Source organism: Lissotriton vulgaris, chromosome 5 (assembly GCF_964263255.1).
Source record: "Lissotriton vulgaris chromosome 5, aLisVul1.2, whole genome shotgun sequence".
NCBI lineage: Eukaryota > Metazoa > Chordata > Amphibia > Caudata > Salamandridae > Lissotriton > Lissotriton vulgaris.
Window position 1 is genome coordinate 903,882,212 of NC_141693.1, and position 25,863 is coordinate 903,908,074.

Here is a 25,863-nt window from a genome sequence, read left to right on the forward strand (position 1 = left end):
ATTACCGAATCTGTATGATTTGGTATTTACCAATTCGGTAAATACCGAATCGGTATTGCCCATTGATTCCTATGGGCCATGAAGCCCATAGGAATCAATGAGAAATACCGATTCGATATTTACCGAATCGGTAAATACCGAATCCTGCTAGGGTGCAGGGGGTGTCACTTTGACACCCTCCAGCACCCCAAGTACAGGCTTGTGTGCCATGTGGCACACATACATGCCCTAAGGGCATGTCTGTGTGTCAAATGGCACAGGTGTACATGCACAGAAGTGCATGTACACCTGAATACGGTATTTTACCACCCAATTGGATTGGGTGGTAAAATACAGAATTCTGAAGGCCTAAAGCACTGTAAACAGTGCTACCTACATCTGTGTTTTACTGAATCGGTAAAATTACCGATTCAGCATTTTACAGAATCTGTAAATTTACCGAATCGGTAAATTTACAGATTCTGTAAAATCAGGGTCCCTACATCTCAAAACCCAATTACCGACCGGTAATTGGCGACCTACATCTGGCCCGTGGTATGCTGTGGGTCTACTTGTGCTATCACATCCTTAAGCTCATCTTGTAACCCTTGATTAAACAAGGCGGCTCTCTTCTCCTCAGGCCATCTATTCTCTGAGATTAAACGCTGAAAGGTATTTAAATATACTATTAAATCCTTGCTGCCTTGTTTCAAATTCAATAATGCCTTGTCAGCTGAAAGACTATGAGCTTGTCTATCAAAGATGTTCTCAAACTCCTTCTTGAATTTGTCCCAATCATACAAAAGAGTATCGTCATTACGTACCAACGGAACACCCCACAAAGCTGCATCCCCCGCCAAATATGAAATGAGGAAGGCTACTCTGGCTTGATTAGTATGAAACGCCCGAGGTTTACATTTAAAATGAAACAACACCTTCCTCATAAATACCTGCACCTTACTCTCATCACCTGAAAACCTTTCCGGGGCCGACAATGGTGTGGGGATTTCCACCAACACCGATGATGCTGCTCCAGCTAAGGCTCTCGACGGCCAAGAAGCACCACAAAACCCTTTTCCTGTACTTACATCAAATGGATTTCTCTGCAATTTATAGACGTGGTCTTGTAAGGCCGCTGTTTCCGCCCTTGAAGCGGTTAACTACTGCTGAACTAAAACCAAGGCGGCCATCATATCCAAACTCTCAGGAGCGGCAGGTTGCTCAAATGGGTCCACGTCTCAATCGCTCCACTCTCTGATGCTATAATAGCGTAGAGGATTGGAATGATTAAATGAGGGAGGGAAGGGTGGGAACAGCAGGCATGGAGACCTCCAACACACAAAAACACAATTATAAGATAGTATGAACTCCAAATCATATCATCTTGATCTTGATATACACCCATACACTAAATTATATAACTCCCTTTAAAGAAAAAGAACTTGGCGTCTTGTGAACATTCCTGTTTGAAATACCTTCTCAGCTGAAGGCTCTCTAAACATAAAAAGAAACGCCAATCAATCAGTAACAAAACATACCCTGATGTAAGAAACCACATACCCCCATGCATACTAATTACCCACCACAATTTTGAAGGAACTTGCGTCACAGGGGCGGTTGAGTATTTGTCACACACACCACAATCCCCTGGTAGGAAAAGAAACAAAGAACCACATAAAGCTTTGCCAGAGATAATTAAGCCACTGAATGTATACACTTTGATCGGCCTTAACAGCTCATGCCTATCACGATCCTGGCTGTTAAATCACAGCACAATATTCTCAGTGGTAATTTCAAGTAAAGTCACGTAACAAATACTTAACAGTTGTCGGAACAGATACAACCACACATTAGAATCTTCTGAGAACTGTTGTAAAGTACTTTGGGCACCCCAACCTGAGTGCAGGTTTTGTAATACCCCCACAGTACTCCGGATTTGTTTGCACTTTGCAAAAGAGATTGACCTCCAAGAATGGTGACAACGTCACCCTTACCACCCTTGTAGTGTCGAACTCAAAACCAAGATTCCTCCTCGAGATACCACACTCCAGCTCCGGAGTCTGTTTTCACCTGAATACAAAGCACCGCACTAGCGCCATCGCCGTGAGTATGAGGCTTCTGGGAAAACACATCATCACTGAATGCGCATGACCCGAGCCAGGAAGGATAATGGGAAATGTAGTTCTGGTGAGACACGGGGATGCCTTCCACCACATCACCATCTCTCACCAATGAGCCTCTACGCACCAAGATCAGGGAAGCATGATAATTCTACTGTGAGTGAAGGAGAGGAGGACAAACATTGCTTCCCCTTAATGATACCCTGCTCAGAATTCAGCTGCTAACCTACCAGCCACTACTCAGCAACATGCAGTGAACATTGACCTAAAACTACAGTCAAGCCATGCTTCCAACTAGGAGTGGAAATAGGCTCCATAGACTTTTGGGGATCGTCAAAATGCCTAGTAGGGGGCTTTTCATTGGCTGAGTGGGTCATAGCGGGAGCATTCATGAGAGAACATTGACTAGAGGTACTGCACTTATACGGTTTAAACGCAGAGGGCACTAAAGCAGTAGAAGTGCAACAAAATCTGTTGAAAAGGAAATGTTCCATTCAGTGGTGTGTTATCAGTTTAATAAGTTCTAACTGCAAACAGGAAACCCCAATAATAATTATGTTATTAAACAAAATCCTCACCTGCGTGGTAAAGGCATGAGTGGTAAAGTTACAAATACTTACATGTGTGGTACTTGCCTGTATGGGAAAGACTGTGTGGTAAAAGAATTGTGTGATATAGACTGTATTGTAAAGCATATTTCCCAATAAATGGCATATCACACTCTGCTAATATGCATGCATGGTGTGCACTATAGGATTTGTTTGACATTTTTTTTAACTAAACCACGGTTCATGGACTAAAATGTGTGCAGTGACTTAAAATCACATTGAAAAGGCCTCCCGACTATTAGGCCCTCATTACGAGTGTGTTGAGTTTTGTTGTCGGGATAAAGGAGGGCTGGAATCCCCATTTCTGGTCAGTATACCCACACCAAAGCATAGCAATAATGAATTTTCTCCCTAAAAGATGGGACTAGCCACATGAACCTGGAGATACCAAATCCTTTTGTGTATGATTTTCCTTGATTCCAAGGAGAAAAATCATAATCGCTATGCTTTACTATGACATTTCTCGCCTGCTCAGAGCTGGTGGAAAATATAAACCGTAGAGCCGGTAGGGGCTGAGGTCATTAGGTGGGAGTTGGGAAGTCAGGACAGGCTTTGACCTGTCAAGAGGGAGCTCTGTTATGTTATGTTATATTGCATTTGTAGTGCGCATTGTTACTCTAGAGTGTCCTGGCGCGAGGGAGAGCAAAGGTAGGAGCAGGAATCGAATTAGCAAATCATGCTGAACATGTGTGTTTTTAGCTGCTTCTTAAAGAGCTGAAACTCCGAGATGTGTTGGAGATCAGCAGGGAGCATATTCCAAGCCTCAGCAGCCTTGACAGAGACGGACTTGCCACCCATTCACATTCTACGGAAGCGAGGAATGCCCATCTGGCATTGTACCGCTGAGCGCAGAGGGCGCTTTGGCATGTAGAAAGCAAAACGCTTCCTAAGATAGGTGGGGCCCAGACCGTGAAGAGCTCTATGGGCCAGAGTAATTGCTTTAAACTGTACCCTCTGTAATTCACGTAGATACTGTCGGCGCGGGATCTCGTTGGGGCATTGAAGAGAAGCCTGTCTGCTGCATTCTGAATGATTTGGAGCCTGCGCAGCAAATACCCCAGCAACCCCAGGAACAGGGCATTAGCGTAATCCAGTCTAGACAGGATCAAAGCGCGGGTGACCGTCTCTTTGGCTGCTCTCGGGAGAAGAGGAAACATTTTCGTAAGTATTTTGAGAGTGCCAAAGCAGACCCCGTCAGTCTTTTTATATGGTCGCTAAATCGAAGGTCCTCGCTAAACCAGATACCCAGATTTTTTGCTGGCTCTGCTTCGGACACCGGGCAGGGGAAGCCCGGAGGCCACACACACGTTCTGAAGTCGTCAGGAAACTGGCCGTAGAGAAGGACCTCCGATTTATCCTCATTACATTTGAGGGAAGCCCGGGCCAGCCATAGAAATACTGTCTGCTCCTCCTTGCTGCTGCAGGGGCCAGGTGGTGACTGGGAACTGCTGCTGCCCACAGTCTCTGCCCCTGCAGGGTCCCATGTCTCTAGGCCTGGTATTATTGGGTCTGGGATTTACAGACCCAAGGATTCTAGGCCTGGAAACATTTTGAATTGTGGGCGGTGGAATGCCACCTGGAGTTGTTGTTTCCAGTGAAATTCTTCCACTCGTAATGAGAGTTTGAGCAGCGTTGTTTCCCTATTTAAAGTGATTGTAATCTGTGTCAGTGAGTACACATGGATTTTTTCATGTCAGTTTTGCTGTACAGTGTTAATATGGAATTTGACTTTTGGCATTCTATAAAAAATGTGTGAATGCAAATTTATTAGTGCAAGTGCTCTAAATAAAGTATCAAATGTCCACATTTATTTCCATTCCAGATATATAGCCTGTCAATGTATTCAGTGAAAAGTTAAAGAGACATTAGAATTAGCTCAATATTTAAAGTACATTAATATCTTAAAAGAAATTTACTGAAAAAATATGAAGGATAAAGAGGCGTTATAGTTAGGTACACATTTAAAGAAAGTTTATAGCTTAAAAGCTAGAACATGCAAAGAAATTCACAAAAAAAACCTAAAGGTTACAAGGATGTCATATTTTGGTAACATATTTGAGTCAAAATCCTTATGTTTTAAACATCAAAAACCACTGAAGTTCACCAGTTATTGACCAAACTTGTGCCCCTCGCTGTGCACACATTATGATCTCACAAATTACATAATTCATGGTATGTTAAATGACAACATTGATGACATAAACAAACAAGTAGGACAAGTGCACAACCTCCAGTTTTTAGCAAAAGTTATCCTGGTTTAGTAATGTATTTTAGAAGAGTTTAAGGTTGCTCCCTTGGGTACGTTATCCGTCCAGTACAACGTAACATTAAATTATAACTGTGTGTTTCCAAATGACATTTGGTCACAAGCCCAATTGGGGCACTCCTTGTAAGTGATCACAATAAAGGCTTCGTTTTTACTCATTGAATTTTATTCATTCAAAAGAAAGAGTTCATTTCCTTCACTTGATTCTTAATTCATTTCAAATATTTCAAAAACATCCTGAAGTTATATCCTGCAATGTTTTCATTTAGCACGTTTTTCACCTTGGGTTATAAGGTCAATCCAGCATATTAGCCATACCGCATTTTTTTGTGCTGTTTACAATGGAGTAAAGATTTCTGCATTCATGCACCTTTAAATGTTTATTTTCATGTTGAACCTGAATTCACTGGCTGCATTGTATCTATTTTTAGATTGCACTCCCTGATGAAGAGCGGACTACCCGCTCGAAATGCATTGGAGGTTGAGATATAACTTCAGGATGTTTTTGAAATATTTGAAATGAATTAAGAATCAAGTGAAGGAAATGAACTCTTTCTTTTGAATGAATAAAATTCAATGAGTAAAAACGAAGCCTTTATTGTGATCACTTACAAGGAGTGCCCCAATTGGGCTTGTGACCAAATGTCATTTGGAAACACACAGTTATAACATTGATGACATCACTGATGGCATCTCAAATTACATTATCAATGACATCTGTGATCACATCACTTATGACATCATCCATTGACTGCAACAGGTAAAGTTATTAAACATTCAGTACTTCTATTCAATGAAATCATAAAAAGAAATATAGTTCTATCAATAAGAATTGCATGACCATGCAGTCACCAAGCAGTCAAACCTCTACTCCCTGCAACTGCAGTAAAACCGTGGTACCAGTGTTATTTTTTTTAAGTTGAGTTGTAAATACAAGATGCTATATGAGTGGATATAGTGGCAAGGGGGTTACAAAAAAGTCATAGAAACTGATATATGTTGAGTCATTCTGTGGTTTCAATGCTGTTTTGGTATATTTTTCCGGGTTTGCATTTACGTCTTGATGGCACTGCTGTGGCACTGTGAATCATATGAGACATCCAAAGAACACTTCTGATTAGTTGAAATCTAGCTCCATCTATTCCCCAAGGAAGGTTCCACCCTTCCCAGTCATTTGGGTGTGGTACTAAGGTGGAAACACTAGCAGTTGCTGGACCATCGCTTTTTTGTCCGGTTTTAAATTGTTTGTCAACAACTGGGGTACAAATCAATCAAGAAGAGGCAATAAATGAGGAGGAGGAGGAAGAAGAAGAGGAGCCACCAAAGAAGAAGGAATCTTTGGTGTGGAATTTTTCTCCATCTGATCGAGAGAAAAAAAGTTGTGGCAAATATGGTACAGTGCACTATTTGCAACAGAAAGCTTTTTTGGGACACTGGGAAAAAATATTTTATGGCCTGTCCAGAATATGGAAATACATTGGACAATCCTCACAAAACACCTGGACAGAGCCCTGAGAAAGCAGTATGCAGGAGAAACCTCCACTTGTTCATCCTGAACCTCTTTGGCACCTGGAGACACAGTGCCCCAAACTGTCACACAGGGACTTCCATCACATGTCCTTAAAATGTAGCTTACTATCACGTACTATTTTTAATGCAGTACGGTTATCACAAATGCTAAAGATCTTCATTATTCTTTTACATTTCTTACTCCCAGTTACAATGCCCTTCATTTTCATTTTGTTACCCAAGTATTTTGAAAACAAAAATATTTACAGGACAATTCTAAAAACAAGAGAAAAGGGTTCTTTCAGAACCACATTGGTCAAAGAAAGAAACATTGTGTGTTATTTGTCAATGTGTTTCTCTAGTTATGTTTTCTATCTGTGTGTAGATGTGTGACTGAATGTATGGGGTGTGTCTTTATTTGTTTGACTGAGTGTGTAAGGGTACGTATGTGTGTCTTTGAGTGCAAATGATGTCTGTTGATGTGTGAATTACTATGTGTCTGGGTGTATGTGTGACAGTGTTTGGTGGTGTTTGAGGGTATATATGAGTAAATGAGTGAGTGTGTTGAAGTGAGTTTATGTGGCTGTCTGAGTGTGTGATGATATGTGTATGTGAGTCTAGTTGTGTGTGTTTGAGTGCAAGAGGATGTCTGGCAAACTAGGAGTACATATGTGTGTATGACAATGTGTGGTGGTCTATTTGCATGTATGAGTGAGTGAGTGAGTTAGTTTATGGGGGTGTGAGTATATGTGCCTGACTGAGTGTTTGAGTATATGTGTGTGTAGGTCCAGTTGTGCATATGTGTGTACGAGTGCGAGGGGATGTCTTTCACTGGGTGACTATGTGTGTGTATCGGTATGTATGTGATAGAATGTATGGTGGTGTATGTGTGTATATGAGTGAATGATTGACTATGTGGGGGTGTGTGAGTGTGTGTGTCTGTGTGAAGGTATGGGAGTGTCGGTTCAGTTGTGCCTATGTGTGAGTACGAGAGGATGCCTGTTGACATGTGAATATGTGTGTGTCCGGGTGTGTATGTGTGATAGAGCTTGTGTATGTGTGTGTTTATGAGCAAATGAGTGAGTGTATGGGGGTTTGAATGTATGTGTCTGGGTTTGTGAGTTTATGTGGATGTGGGTATAGTTATGTGTGGTGTAGTATGTGTTCCTACAAATGAGTGGGTTTGTGGGAAGTGTCAGTGTCAGTGTATGTGTCTGACTGAATATGTGTGGGTATGTGTGTGTGTGGTTCCAGTTGTGTGTGTGGATATGAGCACATAGGGATGTCTGTCAGCGTGTGGATGCATACATGTCTGGATGTGTGTGTGCCAGAGCGTTCAATTATGTATATCTGTATATGAGTATGTGAGTGTGTATGGTTGTGCGAGTGGCACACCACAAGGAACCCCTTCAACAGAACTGCTCACAAAGCAGCCCTCAGCAACTACAACCGGTGCATCAAGGAAGCCAAGAGAACAGCCATCACAGCCCGCATTGATACAGCGGCCAACCACATGAAAAAACTCTTCAAAATAGTCAACAAATTCTCAAAGCCATCTGCAACAGAGAACATAATCCACCCCTCTCAAGAACTCTGTGACACCCTCTCGGACTACTTCCACAGCAAGATTTTCACCATCTTTAACAACTTTGACTCCCAACCCACTGCTCGCAACCTCAAAAACCTCGACCAACCAGCACACATCAGCCGAATGATCACCACTTGGTCTCCGCTCACAACTCAGACCACCACAACCATCTTGTCATCCATTCACTCCAGAACACCCACCGACCCCTGTCCCCACTATCTTTTCAGCCTCTGAACCTACCCAATCAGCACAGAACTCACCAGCATCATCAACACCTCAATCACCACAGCAGCCCTCCGGACAGTTGGAAACACGCAGAGGTCAGATCCCTCATGAAGAAACCCATCCTCCTCTGCCACTGCAGCCCCTGAATTTCTTGCTGTGCTGCTTGGGGGACCACAGGCCCCAGAAGTCATTGCTCCCAGGCGGGAGGGGCTAATGATGCACTTTTAAGCACCAACAATCACCTGCGGCATCGGACCCTGCCGCTGCCACTGTCGCCACTGAATTCCTTGCTGTGCTGCTTGGGGGACCACAGTCCCCAGAAATCATTGCTCCTAGGAGGGAGGGGCTACTGATGTGCTTTTAAGAGCATAAAAAACTCCAGCGACACGGGCCGCTGCCGCCACTGAATTTCTTGCTGTCCTGCTTGGGGGACCACAGGCCACAGTTTGCTCCCAGGAGGGAGAGGCTACTGACACACTTTTAAGTGCCAACAAATGCCCACCGCGTGGGCCGCTGCCACCACAGAATTCTTTGCTGTGCTGCTTGGGGGACCACAGGCCCCAATTGTCATCGCTCCCTGGAGGGAGGTGAAACAGATGAGCTTATAAGCACTGACAAACACCTGCGGCGCGGGACGCTCGCGGGACGGCCAGGGGCGGGCCCGTCCTGCGCCCGTCACTGACAGGAAGAGGCAGGGCCGGGCCACCCCCCTTGGTTCTGCTATCCTGTGGTATCTTCAACCCCTTAGGTAAGACTTAAATTCGTCCTCACTGTAGCTGATGAAGAGCGTCTATTGCTTTTGACTAAGTCCCCAGACTGTTCTTGGGACCCAATTGAACCTTGCCTCCCTAAAATTTCCCAAATTGGAACGAGTCAAAAAACTTGTCCAGGGGGGGTGAAGTACTTGAAAAACTCGGTATTGCAAGCTCCGTCAATGGTGGGTTTGGTTGCACCTTTGATTTTCCATGGTAGACACATTGTTGGGAGCATAATTGGTTAACTTTCAGTCAATGCGATTGATAGTGGCACTGGAAAGGGGTCTAATTGTTTTGCTGCCTGGGAATTATTGGCAACTGCTTTTGCCACTTTGAACGGTCCTCGTTACAAGCGATCAGGAAAAGAGGGAAACTCTCAAAGTACATTCTGGTGGGGGAGGCACTGGGTGAGGCACCTCCTTTCCAACATAACCAAAAATTCTGTTACTATGGGCAAGTGGAAGGCCACAGAGGGACCAGCTAAAGGGAAATCATTGAAGAAAAGAAAGAGTGCAGCTGAGAATTGCACCATTTAAGAAATAGATGATTTGATTGAAGAGGTAGAATGAATGCTAAGCGATAAATGCAAAATCGCTAACAAGCATAAAACAAAAAATCACTGCCTTCTATAGCAAATGTGCCCCAGGCTCCTAGGTAGAGACCACCATACCAACAGGCCAAACAAAATTAACAATCGAGAACCCACTCTGTGCATCAGGCATCCATCAATCACAAGCTATGCCTCCCGCCCAACGCAGATACGATGCCCCACAGCAAACGAAGACCCGTGCCCCAGATAAGTTAACTAGTACCGCCAGAGGTAGAAAGGTCCCACTGTCCATTATGCGCTCAAATAGGTTCACCCCCTTAACTTCGGTACTAGCGTCAGATGAGATTTGTGTTTCCCTCTACACTGTACTCCGACCCAATCATGCCTGTACAAAAACATGGTAACCTATAAGGGAAAGCCAGTTTAATATATAGCTTGTCTGAGGTGCCAGAAAATCAGGCCCATGGTGCGCAAACTAACAACAGCGCTCAATTAATAATTGAGCTTGTGCAGAGATTAGATGCTATAATGGATGAGATTGCCAACTTAAAAGCAATTAATAGGGAATCTAACCCAACATGCCAATGCAGCTAGGAATGTAGTACCAGAGGAACCATGTGGAAGCAGTAGAAGGCGCCAGGCTGCCTTACAGGTAGCTGAAACCACCAATCCAACATCACAACACTCTATTTACACAGCTAAAGAATCAGAGGGCCTGAGCATTGACTTGTAAAGACAAAATCATGAGGACAGGTATAGCAGGGATAGGGGGGTAACCAGCAGTTACAGAAGAGTAAGGCCCCAGCGAAGGAATGAGCACATGGGAAGGATAGTGGGTGGTCAAAAGCACATTGAAAAGAACAACTTTCAGCACAATAATAATCTGGGGGGGACATTCCAACCTGTTTGCAGTAGGCACAGGAAGACGACTTTGGGAGCAGGACCATTACACTGCACAGCTGGAGCATACTAGCTGTTCAGATCGCAGGCAGATCCCCACCAACAATAGAAACAATGATACTCCGAGACCAGTGGGATGGAAAGTGTATATGATGAATGTCCCTAAACTCAACCTCTCTTCATAGAAGGAGGATGAAGAGTCATTAAAAAATAAGGTGATACACTGAATCAGACACAAGCCTAACTGCTTATCAGTAATACGTTCGGATCTCTTGGAAGTTGAACGTCTGTTGAGTAAAAACATAGCCTACGACACCATACTCCTTACATTAAAAACAAAGAGCTTAGTTGACGGGTTGATAGTACTTGACCTAAGAACATGCCCACCCCCCAATACCCTGGTGAGATTCAAACTACATAATCCCTGTAGTAAAGTAGAAGTGATCCATCGAGAACCCGAAAATCCCAGACAACTACCAAACATCGGCCTTCCCAAAATAGGGGTCGATTATGATTGCGGTGAATCCGCATCTTCCGGCCGGTGGAAGCCACCGCCGGCCCGGAGGATGTGGATTCACCGCCGTGGTCAGAGAAAACACCCACCGCCAGATTATGATGGCGGTGGGAACAGCAGCGGACGGCAGATCTGTCCGCCGCTGATCCGCGGGGTGTTGACCGCAATTTGGTGGCGGTGTCTGCACCGTCAGCCAAATTAGAATGTGTGTGTAAACATGCTTTTCCGCATCGGCTTTTCCGCCGTGGAAAAGCATGTGGGCCCTTGCTGGCCCCAAGGGTGAAAGGGGGGTGAGGGTGCACATGGGGGTACCTATGGTACCCCCCTGCATTTGCATGCACAAAGCGGCAGGCACCATGCGGTGCCTGCCGCTTTTTGCATGCAAATGCAAAGCATGCATTTTTAACCTTGCGGCGGGTGCTGCTTGAAGCATATTAAAGATACGGGATGTGACCGCCAGGGTGGCGGTCACATCCTAATTGGTATGGAGGGAACGCCGCTGCCCCTGCGGAAGGTCCCTCCACCTCGGGGGTGGCGAACGGACGCAGGTCCGTCCGCCATCATAATCGACCTCATAATCTGGAGACAGTCGATTGACAACCAACACTGGTTCTTACGTCTGACCGATGTGACAAACTCTCAAGCTTGCCCAACGAAAATTTTATTCCATTTGACCCCCTACTAAACCAACAGACTAAGCTTGTAGAATATAGAGTATATATAGGGGTAGAATCTGTCCCAGCCAGTCCACTACCCTGGAATGAAGAAACCCAGCCATTGGTAAAGCGCCTAATATCATGGAACGTAGCAGGCCTGAAACGTAAATTAATAGATTGTGAATGGCAGGAGTATATAAATCAAAATGACTTCTGCCTGCTACAAGAAACCTGGGGACTGGAAATCCCACACAAGCTAGGCTATAAAACGTTCAATGTCAGTGCTGTTCCCACAACGAGAGGCAGACCTTCGGTTGGTCTTGTCCTATGGGTAAAAATTACCCTAAAGGCTGCAAAATCCCAGTTGGAATTTCCTTCAGTGGAAATTTTGGGGGTAAAAGTAAAAATACACAACAAAGCTGAAATCTATAACATTTACAATAGACCAGGACCAGCTAGCAGGGATTCTCCAGTGATAGAGTTAATTGATAACTTCCTAAACACTATCCATCACAGGGCAATAGTAATTGTAGGAGGAGATTTTAATTGTACATTTAAACCAGTTGTGGGGTTGAAAACCATTTTAGAGGAGGAGGACATAGCAAATGGTGTTCGCCTATGAAGGCTGGCTCTACCATACCATGCACAACTGCCGTGGCCCAACTGACCCAACTAGTTTCAGGGCAGGGACTTAGAGCCTGTAATGGCAAGCTGCTTTCAGATATACCAAGTGCTTATATAGAGGACTTACCAAGAGTAGAATCAACTATTTAATGGTTAGTGCTAACTCTTGGGCAAACATACTTGAACTAAAAGTAGAAGCCAGAGATGATAGTGACCACCTCCTACTGTGTCTAACAATAGTGGGATCCCTCTTTGAAATCTAGAACCCTGAGAAATAATGTTACTGCTATAATCCAATTCCAACTGATAGTCACCAATAATCACAAAGGTTTAAAATGGCCATTTATCTTAGGCAATTGTGAAGCTATGATGAAGATCTATAATACTTTCTCAGACGTCTTAGCCCCTTATATAGATCTATTCACACAAGAGATTCCTATAGTGCAGATTTATTGCACCATGATAGATACATTAAAACAGATCCTGAGGAAACTCCCTAGAGAACATGAGGCAGCTGGGCTATTAACTACCCCTCAACCAACCACTGGTACTACAGTGACTACCTCAAAGCAAAGAGTGAGCTACTAGTTGCTGTGAGATCTATAACATCGAAGCATTAAGGGATAAAAGAGCCAGGTAAAAAAACTTACTAGCACAAAAAAAAGGGATTGGGAAGATCGCTTCTGGGATGACTTGATCATCGCAGACAACGATAAGGATCATTCCAGTTTCTGGAGATTATTAGCAAAGGGTAATAAAACAGGCAGTACCAGCTTGGATCTCTTTTTGGACCCAGTTACATGGTATGGTCACTTGTCGACATTGTACTCAGAGGTCACTATCCAACCTACAAGTAAATCTTCAATAAGGACAACACGTCTCCTAGCAACCGCCCAAAGCTGATAACTTTTTTGCCCCTTACTTTAGCTTAGAAGAAACTTTGGCGTCTATATATGTTGGTAAGCCAGGGAAAGCCCCCGGTCCTGACAAAATACCTGGCGACCAGCTGAGACACGACAAAACAGTATGGGGACCTTACGTAAATCTTCTTTGTAATGCTGTGGTAGCAGGAGCCCCAATACCAGAGTCATGGAAAGGGGCTGAATTAATCCCAATTTTTAAAAAAGGGAAACCAACAAGATCCTGCCAATTATAGGCCTATAAGCCTAACTGACACTTCACAAAAGATCTATGCTAAACAGATTTTATTGAAACTTAACAACTGGATAGAGGTAAATAATATTTTATCAAAGTATCAAGCTGGGTTCAGAGCTAGAACAAGTGCAATCGATCAGGTCATTCGACTTCTATGCATAGGTTGGAAATATACCACTCTAATGAAAGGACACCTGTACATAGAATTTATAGACTAAAGGGCCCCTTATGATCTTATTCCCAGAGACTCTCTTTGGAACTCCATTAAAAATCAGGGTGTACCTGAAGATCTTCTGACACAGATAGTCAGATTGCATGAAGACAACTATGCTAAAGTTAGATTGGGACCCAGGGTTGAACTGGCTGAGGCAATCCCCATAAGGAGAGGAGTAAGGCATGGATGTGTGCAGGCACCCACCCTCTTTTCATTACATGTAAGCGATATTGTGAATCATCTTTTAGGGTGCAAACTTGATTCACAAAAGTTAGGTGGGGTGCCAGCACTGACTCTACTATTCGCCGATGATACAATCTTGTTATCACAAACCCCGAAGGGGCTTCAAAACCTGTTAGATTCTTTTAGTGAATACTGTGCTTTAAAGGGCCTTGAAATAAACTCTAATAAAACAAAATATATTGACATAAAATAAGAAAAATATCACAGTTCAGAAACAAAAGCTAGAATATGTGTTCAATTTTAACTATCTCAGCATTACATTAGACACTAAACTGACCTGGTATTCGCACCTACAAAAAACAAGGCTCTCTTGCTCCAAAACACCTTGCCAATACTGAAAAAAAACCAGAACATTGTAACCAAGGCAGTGTCTCCTGCTCTTGAAGTCTACAAATATAGGGCTCAATCTGCAACCCTCTGTGGTGCAGAACTCTGGGGGGGGTCATCACTGGGAGGAATATGTTTGTAGGGGAGGAAAACACGTTCCTAAGGATGTTATCACAGCTGCCTATATGCACAACCATGATCCCTAACATTCAGGACCTCAATATAAAGTGCATAGACCATCAGGCTGTATTGAGACCGTTGCTATTCTGGGTCCTTTTATGTACCACAGAAGAACTCACAAATTATAAAAAGGGGGGATTGAGATTCTGAGACTTAACCAGCATGTTACCCTCTAGTGGGTTAGGCATGTGCGATCATGGTTTTGTAAACTAGGGCTAAACCACTATTGGGATGCACCCAATTTATTAACATCACTCAAAAAATCTTATTAAACACATTTTGGGCGTTTATGCAAAATAGTATTCACTATTGTTCCGATATAGGTAGGATAACATCCCAGTTCCTGCTAATAAAACCACTCCTCCTTTTTGAGAAATATTTGGACGAAGTTCAACCCCAATTGGCCAAGTGCCTGTACATGAAGTTCTGTTTCGATGTCTTGCAGATTAACTATAACACAGCAAAATGGTTCCGCAAAAATAGTGATGATAGAGAGGCCCACTGCCCTCTATGCCAACTGACCGCAGTAGAAAACGACTCCCATTTACTTTTTTTTGTCCAGCGTATGCCATTCCAAAGAAGAAATAGAACAACCCCATCTGTAGAAATTTGGGAATTACGTCACATTCAGGAGCCATTAGGAAGTGATACATCACAGAAAATAGTTTTTAGTGTAAGCAGATATTTATTAGCTGTTAATTTATTATGTACGGGAAAAGTCATGGCATTTTAACTTTTATTGGCACTGCTTATATTCCAAATATTTTAAATATTATATGCTGCTTAAGTATGTACATGCATATTTTGCACTTGCACTTTACTAATTCCTGCCTTGAACTCATATCTCTTATATGTTGCAAACTACATAATAATTTTAGAATTTACATTAATACTTTTATTTATCAATTGCGAAATCTGCTATCTATTTTAAGGCAACATTTTATCCATTATGACTGCTATGGGGGAATGAGGGAATGGTTACTTCTTGATTGTAACTATTAAGTATGTATGTATTGAATAATGTGTATCTTGTATGTTTTTTTAAACCAAATAAAGAATAATGAATGAATGAATTAACCCATCCTCCTACCCCAGCAAACTACAAAATTATCGACTGATCTCCTTGCTCTCTTACCCTGCCAAAGTACTCGAGAAAGCCAATAGCTACCACCTACTTGATGCATCCCAAACAGGATTCTGTGCCAACCACAGCACTGAGACTGCCTTTATTGCTGCCACAGACAACATCAAAACCCTCCTTGACCATGGAGAGACTGTGGTCCTGATCCTCCTCGACCTCTCTGCTGCTTTTGACACAGTTTCCACCCAACCTTTATCTACAGACTCTACAAAATCGCCATTCAGCAAAACATACTGAAGTGGATCGCCTTCTTCCTCACAGGATGCACACAGAGTATTCCCCTGTCTCCCTTCACCTCTGAGCACAAGGACATCTTATGCGGTGTACCCAAAGGATCATCCCTCAGCCCCACCTTGTTCAACATCTACAAGACCCCCTAGCAGACATCATCAGGGCCCACGGCCTAAACATAATTTCATAGTCAGACGACACTCAACTTATGACTGAGTGTGTGAGGATATGTGTGTGTGGGCCCTGTTGTACATGTGTGTGTATGAGTGTGATGGGATGTCTGTTGATGTGTGACTACCTGTGTATCTTGGTATGTGTGTGATAGAGTGTATAGTTCTGCATGTGTGTAAATATGTGTGCGAGTTTGTGGAGGTGTGTGTGTAATTAAATATTTGTGTGCTTGACTGTGTTTGTATGTGTCTACTTTTTACATGAGATTTTTTTCAGTTAAGGTATATATATATATGTGTGTGTGGGTATTTATAGTTCTAGTACTTCTTGTAATACTCCATATATGTATGTGTTTTTAAACAGAAGGTTTTGTGTCTGTAGTTCTGTATGTAATTGTGTATGAGCATATACATAGTAATTTCCTAGTTTGTCTCTAATGTTCACTGCCGGTGACAGCAGTTTGAAGATGATCCACAATGTTATTATTAAGTAATTACTAGTACCTGAAAATTCAGTACATATAAATGAAGGATTATAATAAAATCTGTATTGATAATTAAAGATGAAATGGAAACACTATATCATTAATGCATCACTAGCTGCAGGCCTCTATCTTCAATAGCTCATTTGAAAAAATTATCTTCAGTGCACTTAAAAATACATATAATAGAATGCGAAAACTAGGGGTGGGTGAATTTCTTTATTCTGGTAGCGGAATTGGAGTAATTTAGTAATACTGTGTTACTCTTGTAACGTGGAATTATAAATAAATTGCATGCACCACTCCACTGGTGGAAGTAATCAGTACTGGTTAACAGTCTCTTGCCAGGATGAAACATGGACGCCAGATGGAAGCATGTCCGGATAACATGCTGACTTAGATTTACAACGGCGACTACTCAGTAGCTAGTATTGGCTGTGGGCTATGTCTGCCGGGTGCAGTGGCCCACCCATTCCTTGCTTCGCACCTCTCACTAACCCGGGTTGACTAGACAGTCAGTAAAGTCGCTAAAACTGCAGCCGGGGAATAGAGCCTATGCAGCCAGTTGCAATTGAGGAGGACGTTGAGTACCCTGCTCCCACCATGGTGGAGGTAAAGGCGATCTGCACGGACGCTGAGTTGCAGCCAGAACCGAGAACAGCCTGGGTACGGCTCAGTGTAGTTACGTTCATCATGAGAGGGTATGAAACATCAGAGGGCAAGCCATTTATAACCTCTCTGTGTAGATGACTTTGCTCAGTGCTGCACCCCTCGTTTGGCTAGACCATGCAATGTGTACAACCTTGGTTTCCAACCCACCTCTTTCTCCTACTCCACATAGCTTTCCCCGCTTAAAAGACTCATGGTGGGTGCCAAGGGCTTTGTTTCAATAAAAAAAAACAAGTATCATACCTCATATTTGAAATTAAGAGTGGGTGAGCTCCAAGAGAGTGGCTAGAATGCAGTGCTCATTTGTAGCTGTCAATCCATTTCGACCTCTCGATTTGTCCTGTATACCATACTTCTTATCCAAAGATGACGCATCTTTTATTCCATATCCTTACTACAGAGTGTAATTAGAGTCCCTGAAGTACAATTTATAGCAATAAGTACTCATTCTCTTGCAAGAGGTATTTTTGTGAAGCAAAAAGGGTAACTGGACATAATATCGACTACATAATATCGAATGGACAAAATATCGACGGAAAAATATCGACATTAACAAAATATCGACTATAGGAATATCGTTGAAAAAAATATCGACTGCAAAAATGACCCAAAAATATCGAATACAAAAATATCGACTCAAAAATATCGACTAGACAAAATATCGAAATATAGTGAAAGGAAAAAATATCGAGAAAATGTTAGAAAATATTGATTTTATAAAATAATATATATATAATATTTAAATAAATAGTACCTAATGTTTAGGAGCGGGTTGTGGGTTTATAGGGGAATAGGGTGGGAAGTAATTTAATAATAATTAATTAGTTAATATATGTTTGGTAATTGTTTTAATTAGATTTTAATTGGTAATTAATTAATATTAATTAGTTAATTGTTTAATTGATTAATTAGCATATACTTTAATTGATTAATTGATTAATTGATTATTAATAATTATTATTTTTAATAATTAATTTGTATATGATTTTAATTGATACATTGGTTATTAATTAATAATAATTAGTGATTTATTGTATTAAGAATTAGTATATTATTTACAATTATTAATTGCTAACAGATTAATTATAATTAGTTATTGATGTAATTAATATATTGCATATCATTTAAATAAATTAATTGGTAATTAATTTATAATAATGACTTAATTACATTAATTGGATACATTTTAATGTAATGTGTGAATTTATGTTGATGTTAATTAATTAATTGAAATTAAACAATATTAATTAATCTAAATTATTATTATAGCTAATGTGATAATATATTTTATAATAGTTTTTTAAAATATTTTTTTTTTTATATATTTATGTTTAATGTTGTGTTCATTATTATTTATAGTGTTCTGGCTCAGTTTCATAGTTTTTGTTATAGGTTAATTTTTTAGGGTTCTGGGTCATTTTTCTAGTCGTGAGTAAAGGTGTATTTAGTGGGATTTGGGAAATTTTTACGTTTGTGGGTAAATGGGTATTTTTGAGGTTGAGGGTCAGTTTTCAGTTCTTGTGTAAAGGGCTATTTGTAGAGTTCAGGGTCAGTTTTCAGTTTGTGGGTAAAGGGGTATTTGTAGGGTTCAGGGTCAGTTTTCAGTTTGTGGGTAAAGGGGTATTTGTAGGGTTCAGGGTCAGTTTTCAGTTTGTGGGTAAAGGGGTATTTGTAGGGTTCAGGGTCAGTTTTCAGTTTGTGGGTAAAGGGGTATTTGTAGGGTTCAGGGTCAGTTTTCAGTTTGAGGGAAAAGGAGTATTTGTAGGGTTCAGGGTCAGTTTTCAGTTTGTGGGTGAAGGGCTATTTGTAGGGTTCAGGGTCAGTTTTCAGTTTGTGGGTGAAGGGCTATTTGTAGGGTTCAGGGTCAGTTTTCAGTTTGTGGGTAAAGGGGTATTTGTAGGGTTCAGGGTCAGTTTTCAGTTTGTGAGTAAAGGGGTAATTTTTAGGGTTCAGGGTCAGTTTTCAGTTTGTTGGGAAAGGAGTATTTGTAGGGTTCAGGGTCAGTTTTCAGTTTGTGGGTGTAGGGGTATTTGTAGGGTTCAGGGTCAGTTTTCAGTTTGTGGGTAAAGGGGTATTTGTAGGGTTCAGGGTCAGTTTTCAGTTTGTTGGGAAAGGAGTATTTGTAGGGTTCAGGGTCAGTTTTCAGTTTGTGGGTAAAGGGGTATTTGTAGGGTTCAGGGTCAGTTTTCAGTTTGTGGGTAAAGGGGTATTTGTAGGGTTCAGGGTCAGTTTTCTGTTTGTGGGTAAAGGGGTATTTGTAGGGTTCAGGGTCAGTTTTCAGTTTGTGGGTAAAGGAGTATTTGTAGGGTTCTGGGTCAGTTTTCAGTTTGTGGGTAAAGGGGTATTTGTAGGGTTCAGGGTCAGTTTTCAGTTTGTGGGTAAAGGGGTATTTGTAGGGTTCAGGGTCAGTTTTCAGTTTGTGGGTAAAGGGGTATTTGTAGGGTTCAGGGTCAGTTTTCAGTTTGTGGGTAAGGGGTATTTGTAGGGTTCAGGGTCAGTTTTCAGTTTGTGGGTAAAGGGGTATTTGTAGGGTTCAGGGTCAGTTTTCAGTTTGTGGGTAAAGGGGTATTTGTAGGGTTCAGGGTCAGTTTTCAGTTTGTGGGTAAGGGGTATTTGTAGGGTTCAGGGTCAGTTTTCAGTTTGTTGATAAAGGGGTATTTGTAGTGTTCTGGGTCAGTTTTGGCCTTTAGGGTGAAGGGGTCTTTTTAGTGTTTTGGGACAGTTTTGGGTATTTTAGAGTGCTGATGTATAGTTTAACTTAAGTGATAAATTAAATTTATTACACGAAAATAGCTATTATTATAACTTTTCATTAGTACCTTTTATTTAGATCAAAAAAATTTATGTATTAGCATGTTTTCAGACAGTAGCTAGAGTGGAGTTGGAATTCTAATTATTAATTGGTTGGTGTTCAGCACCATCAGTAATATTACCTACACTGGAGTAGGATTAATAAAAATACATTGGTTAGTCTCCACCACATTTTATGGTATTACCTTGAGTGTAGTAGGAATAGTAAAATAATTTTTGCTAGTGTCCTGCAGCTTCTATGATTTTAGATTGACTGGAGTAGTAACAATACATATAAAATTGGTCAGTGTGCAGCACATTTGTATACATTTGTTCATTTCTGTATTTTAATAATAAAAATTAATGCAACATAGATGTTTTCAAATAAGTTTATTAAACAATTTAAAAATTTTTTATTGTGTACTACAATAAAATCACAAACAAATATAACATCACATTTTTTTTTTACTTTGATTATTCACACAATAACATCTTTACATTTATATACATGTGGTCAATGTAAAAAATAATTTGGATTACTAGATTCTTTCAGTAAATTTAACATATTCCCATCAGTCACTTACAATTTAAAGTATTTATATAGAAATAAATTAAACAATTCTTTTTTATATATTTCTTACATTAATATTTTATTATGTTAATATTAAATATTAATATAATAAAATATATAATACATATTTCTTTTTAACAAGTAACATGACTATTATTACATTTGTTAGGATAAATTGAAATACAAAAAAAAATTTTCTTGGTGTATATTTCACACAATGTTGTTTTTACATAAAACATATAAATCGATTTGGTTGTAAAGTTTATAATTGTATAGGGAAACAATATGTTTAATTATAATATCTGGTATTTATCAAATATTAGTAAAGCAATTATATAATTTTGTTATAGTTAGAAATAATTATATAACTTTTTTTAATAATTAATAAAAATAATAATTATTTTAATAATTATTATTATTATTAATAATTAATAAACATAAACATTCATTTATTATTAACAAAAATATATACATTCACAGATAAAATAGATACTTTTTTCAGGCCATTCTTTATATACTAAATGGTTCTACTTGTTATATTAATAACAATAAATAAGTTATATTATTTATCATTATTAATTATTCCCATAAACATTTATAATGTTTTATTAAAATTATACACAAAATTATTCATATAAATATACTGAATAACTAAATATTTACATCTTTTATTCAAAGTTTTACATAATTATTTAATATTATTAATATATAATACATATTATATATTAATTTATATTAAATATATTATTTTTTGTTAATAAAGGAAAAATGTCATGAGTATAGTGTATTAATTTGTTACATTATACATGTGTATGTATTATATATTTTACATTTGACATTGTTTATTCTATTATCCTTTTACACAAATGGGTTAAGGGGACTACTTTTTTACCGCGTAAGGTTATTGCACTCCATTCAGGACTGGAGAAGCTCGCGGTTGGGAGTTGCTTCGCGTGGAGAGAGGTAAGGTTATTTTTAACTACAAATTATAAGTAAGTGGTCATGTTTGAGGGTATAATCGAACTCTGTAGTGTGTTTTTGGTGTATGTATTAATAGTTTAAGTAGCGTTTGGGTGAAAAGTCTCCGTTATAGATGTGTCGTGCTTTTTTTCCTACAAGTCTAATTTTAAGTGTTCAGAAATGTCTTCTTACATGGTTAATGTTAATTGTTAGTATATTTACAAATGTGAAGGGGGTATTTGTGGGTGGCTTTCGTTATGTATGTTATTTTACAGGTTTCGGTTCCTCGCATGAAAACTACATGGAAGGAAGCGTGTTTTTTAACGGAGAAACAAATGTTTAAGTTATTATGCTTATATTTGGACTTTTATCTCCTATTTTTCGTGTTTGCCAGGAGCGGATTTTTCACTTTTTAAACCTTTTTCGGGTTTTTTGGAGGGTTTCGATTCGGATTGATACATTGATATGCGTGACCGTTTTTTTAAAATAGTGTGTATATAACTTTAAATCCTAACGTGTACACACTACTGTTTTCGGGATTTCCTGGAGCCTTTTTTTACATTTTACAATTTATTTTCGGGTTTTTGAGGGTTTCCCATATTGGAATAGTAAGATATTGGATTGGATTGTATGGATTGATTTTTCCTTGATTGCGTCTCTCAAGTCCACAAATTGTAAGTATTTATTTTACAATTTTGATTGGGTGGGAAATGTCGATTTCTAATGTTATGTGTATGTTATAAAAAATTATAAACATTGCATATTTGTTACGAATTTTTTTACATAAATTTTAAAAGTTTGTCAAACAAATATGTTTTATTTATAATTCATTATATATGTTTATGACATGTGAATTTTATTAGTATTGTAAGAAGACATTCGTATATTTACTTGACATTTTTATAGTAGACTTTTTGCTATTATTGCCAGGTATTCTAAACCTCTAGTTGTAGGGTATAATGTGACTTGACTTTGAAGTAGTCGGAACATTTGTTGGGTTTGTTTAGTGAGTTTGGGCCCTATTTGTGACACTGATTGTTCCATTCTTAGTTCCTGATAGCTTTGTTCTTTTTTCAAAGCTTCTAGAAGGTTGTGGAATGTGGGTTTGCCTCTGTTTGTAGTTGCTTGGAAAGCATTATGCCACCCTTCAACACTGTTGTTGGTTTTAGCCTCTTGGTTTAAAGTACTGAGATAGACATTCCACCAAGGGATTTGGAATTTGGGCTGGCGTCGATGTCCTGATCTGTGCAACCTTCCCACCCAAGTGTCTTCAAAATAGTCTAGCAATGGTGTTAGTTTATCCTCATTCCTCTTATAATATGCGCTGTCAATTAATAAATTGTAATGTTCAGCAACATCTGTAACAGGGACGTAGGCCAGGGCTATTAACTTTTTAACTTGATAGGCAAAGGTGCTATCTGTAGAGTATAGTACACTTAAAGTAGATTTTTGGAGATGCCTCCATATACTCTGATTAAAATGATAATAGCAACCCTGGATTGCTGTGTGGGGAAATGTTCTCAAAATGCTATTTATCATAGCTAATTCGAAATCAATAATTATTTTTTCGGGAAAATAATTATTGATTTCCGTTTTGAGAACATTTAAAATTTCGGTGTAAGTTGTTTGCTGTTTGTTGGGTAGCAAACAGTAAATGAAAGGTATGTTAGAATGATGGTATAAACCGTGGATGGAATACAGTTGGTAAAAAGGTTTTGGGCAGGGTTTAAATGTTCCATCCATCATCCATTGGGGACACGGTTGGATTTTGCGTAAATTACTTGCAGTTGCAAACATAATTATTCTGTTTGTACTGCTTTCATTATCAAAAATAATAAATTTATCTTTATTGTGTGTGATGGCCATTTCGGGTGAAATAATAATTTCTTCAAAACTAGTTGGGTTGGGTTGGGTTGTGCTAGTGAGTCGTTTGGTGCGTGCAATTGTGCATTTCAGGGAGTCAATAGAGGGTAGTTGCCCTGAATCATGGGCAGGGATTTTTACCAGTTCTTCTTTAAGTATTTGTGTGGTGGGTTTGTCACTTTGTGTGCTAGCACTTTTAATACTTTCTAAAGCATCTCTAATTTCTATTTCTGTGACATTTGGGGGATGATTATGTTCTCTAGTAAATAGCACATTACTTTCCTCGGTAGTGGCCCTCCCATAACATTTGTTGGAGTAATATTTTGTACACTTCCAAAAAACCTTTCTACCACTTTGTCTCTCCTGATTATACACATAACCCATGTAGCATAATAGTAATTTATTTTTCTGAGACATGACAAATTCTGCACCTTCAGTCATTTTGATTTACTTGTTCTAGGAAAGAGTAGAAAGAAACAAAATCAGTACACATTTTTTTACTTATGTGGTGCTAACATCATTAGTGATGCATTTATACTTACAGTTAATCAAAGTAGTAGTCACAGAAGCAGAAATGTCTTTCGAATGATGTTCTTGTATGTATGTCTTTATTTGCTGTTGGTATGAAAATATAGAAAAGCAACGTTAATGTTTATATATAACAAACGTATTTCCTACTCAAAAGCAGTTGTCATTTTTGTCTACTAGTGAATTTGATGTAAACATTACATATACTTACTTGTTTAAATAGTAGAATAGTAGTAATTGCTGGAGTTCATCAATTTAGTACAGGTATGATCTGTAGAGTAGATAGAAGAAATAAAAGCAAAATATTATAATTTTAATACTGAACCGTTTGGAAATGTAACAGATTTAAACGTATACTAACTTCTAAATATGTCGTTTTCTTTGTTGTAGGTAGAATAGCTGTATGATGTATTCAGAATATCTGTAGAGGAAATATAAAATAGATAAGATGTTGTTAAGAACATAGTCTGTGTTATTTTCGGCAGTTTTAGAGAAATGACAAATATACTTACATTTTTTACAAGGCTATTCTTCTATATTGGTATATTTTGTGTAGGATGTTTTCATATGATATGTAGAATAGATGTATGATGTTTTCTGAATATCTGTAGACGCAATTCAAAATAAATAAAATGGTGTTAAGAATATAGTTAGCGTTTTTTGAGCCCACATTTTAGCAAATAACAATTATACTTACATTTTTCTGAAGGGTATTCTTGTGTTTTGCTATAGTTGATCTTGGATCTTTTAAATGATCTATAGGGAAGATGTAAAAAGCAAGATATGTTGTTTAAAAATGTGCATTAATGAAATTGGCCGTTTTATAACAAAAACATCTATACTTACATGTGTAATTAGGGTAGTTTTATCGTTTTTGCTGTAGAAATAGCACAATTTCAGTATATCTGTAAATATAATGTTAATGAAAAATAAATACTCTTGTAAATTAGTGTTTAAAAACAGCAGTTGGTGTGTAACAGAGAATTATTCTATACTTACTATCTGATTTTGCACGTGAAGAAATATGACCATTTAATAGGAATTGTGTTGGAGTAGTTTCTATCAGAAAAGTAGGAAGACATGAAAATAAAATAAGTGTAAGACTTAGGAGATGTAAGGAATATAGTGTACTTCTAATTTAGTTTACTACAAAAATGCTGTGTTACTTACTTGATTAATTAGCTAGTGAGCTGGATCTTTAAAGATGTTTATTCTGCAACAAAATCTTCAAAGTGTTGGCATCTACTTTCCAGAGAGGTAGCAGCAACAAATGGTAGAATGCATGTATCTCTTTTATAGTATATGTGTTATGTGTGCTTTGATTTGATTGGTTGTAGGATGTAAGGAAGCATAGTATAGGCTAGTTTGAATTTTTTTAAGTTAATTGGAGTGTTTGTTGATGTGAGAATGGTGGTATGTGGTTATTCCCGCATTAAAGCAGGTTCGTGTTTAAATGAAATATATTTAAATGTGAAAATAAGTAATGAAAATGTTAGTTAAATGCAAAGAATAATAGAAAATGATAAAATGCATGTAATAGAATGTATAGCAAATGTGGATTAATAGTAATTTTAAGTAAGAAACAGGTATTATATGTGTAAAGTGTTTTTTAGTGAGAAATGACTTTTATTGATGATAAAGATGGTATTTTAGAAAGAAAAGTGTGCAAACATGAACTCGATATTTTTTTTTTTACGATATTTTGGTAGTCTATATTTTTGTAGTCGATATTTTTGTAGTCTTAGGGCTAATTTCATGTCCAACGATATAATTGTAGTCGATATTTTTTTAAACGATATTTATGTATTCGATATAGTTAGTACTCGATAATTTTTACTCGATATTTTTGTAGTTTGTGTAATAAGTATAGTAAGTCGATATTTTTGTCGTCGATAATTTGTCAACGATATTTTGGTAAGTCGATAATGTGGCCGTCGATAATATTTCAGTGATCCGCAAAAAGATGTATGCAAGACAGGAATCTACTGAGAGCGTGCATGTTTTGGTACTTTAGACCAGTGCTTCTCATGATTATGGAGTGAAAT

The 25,863-nt window shown here is 38.9% G+C and overlaps 1 protein-coding gene across 1 annotated transcript in view; it reads left to right on the forward strand.

The window, feature by feature from the left end:
* CC2D2B (coiled-coil and C2 domain containing 2B) overlaps positions 1 to 25,863 on the forward strand; it is a 1,912,120-nt gene that overhangs the window by 374,050 nt on the left and 1,512,207 nt on the right. The gene's annotated exons all lie outside the window — the stretch shown is intronic.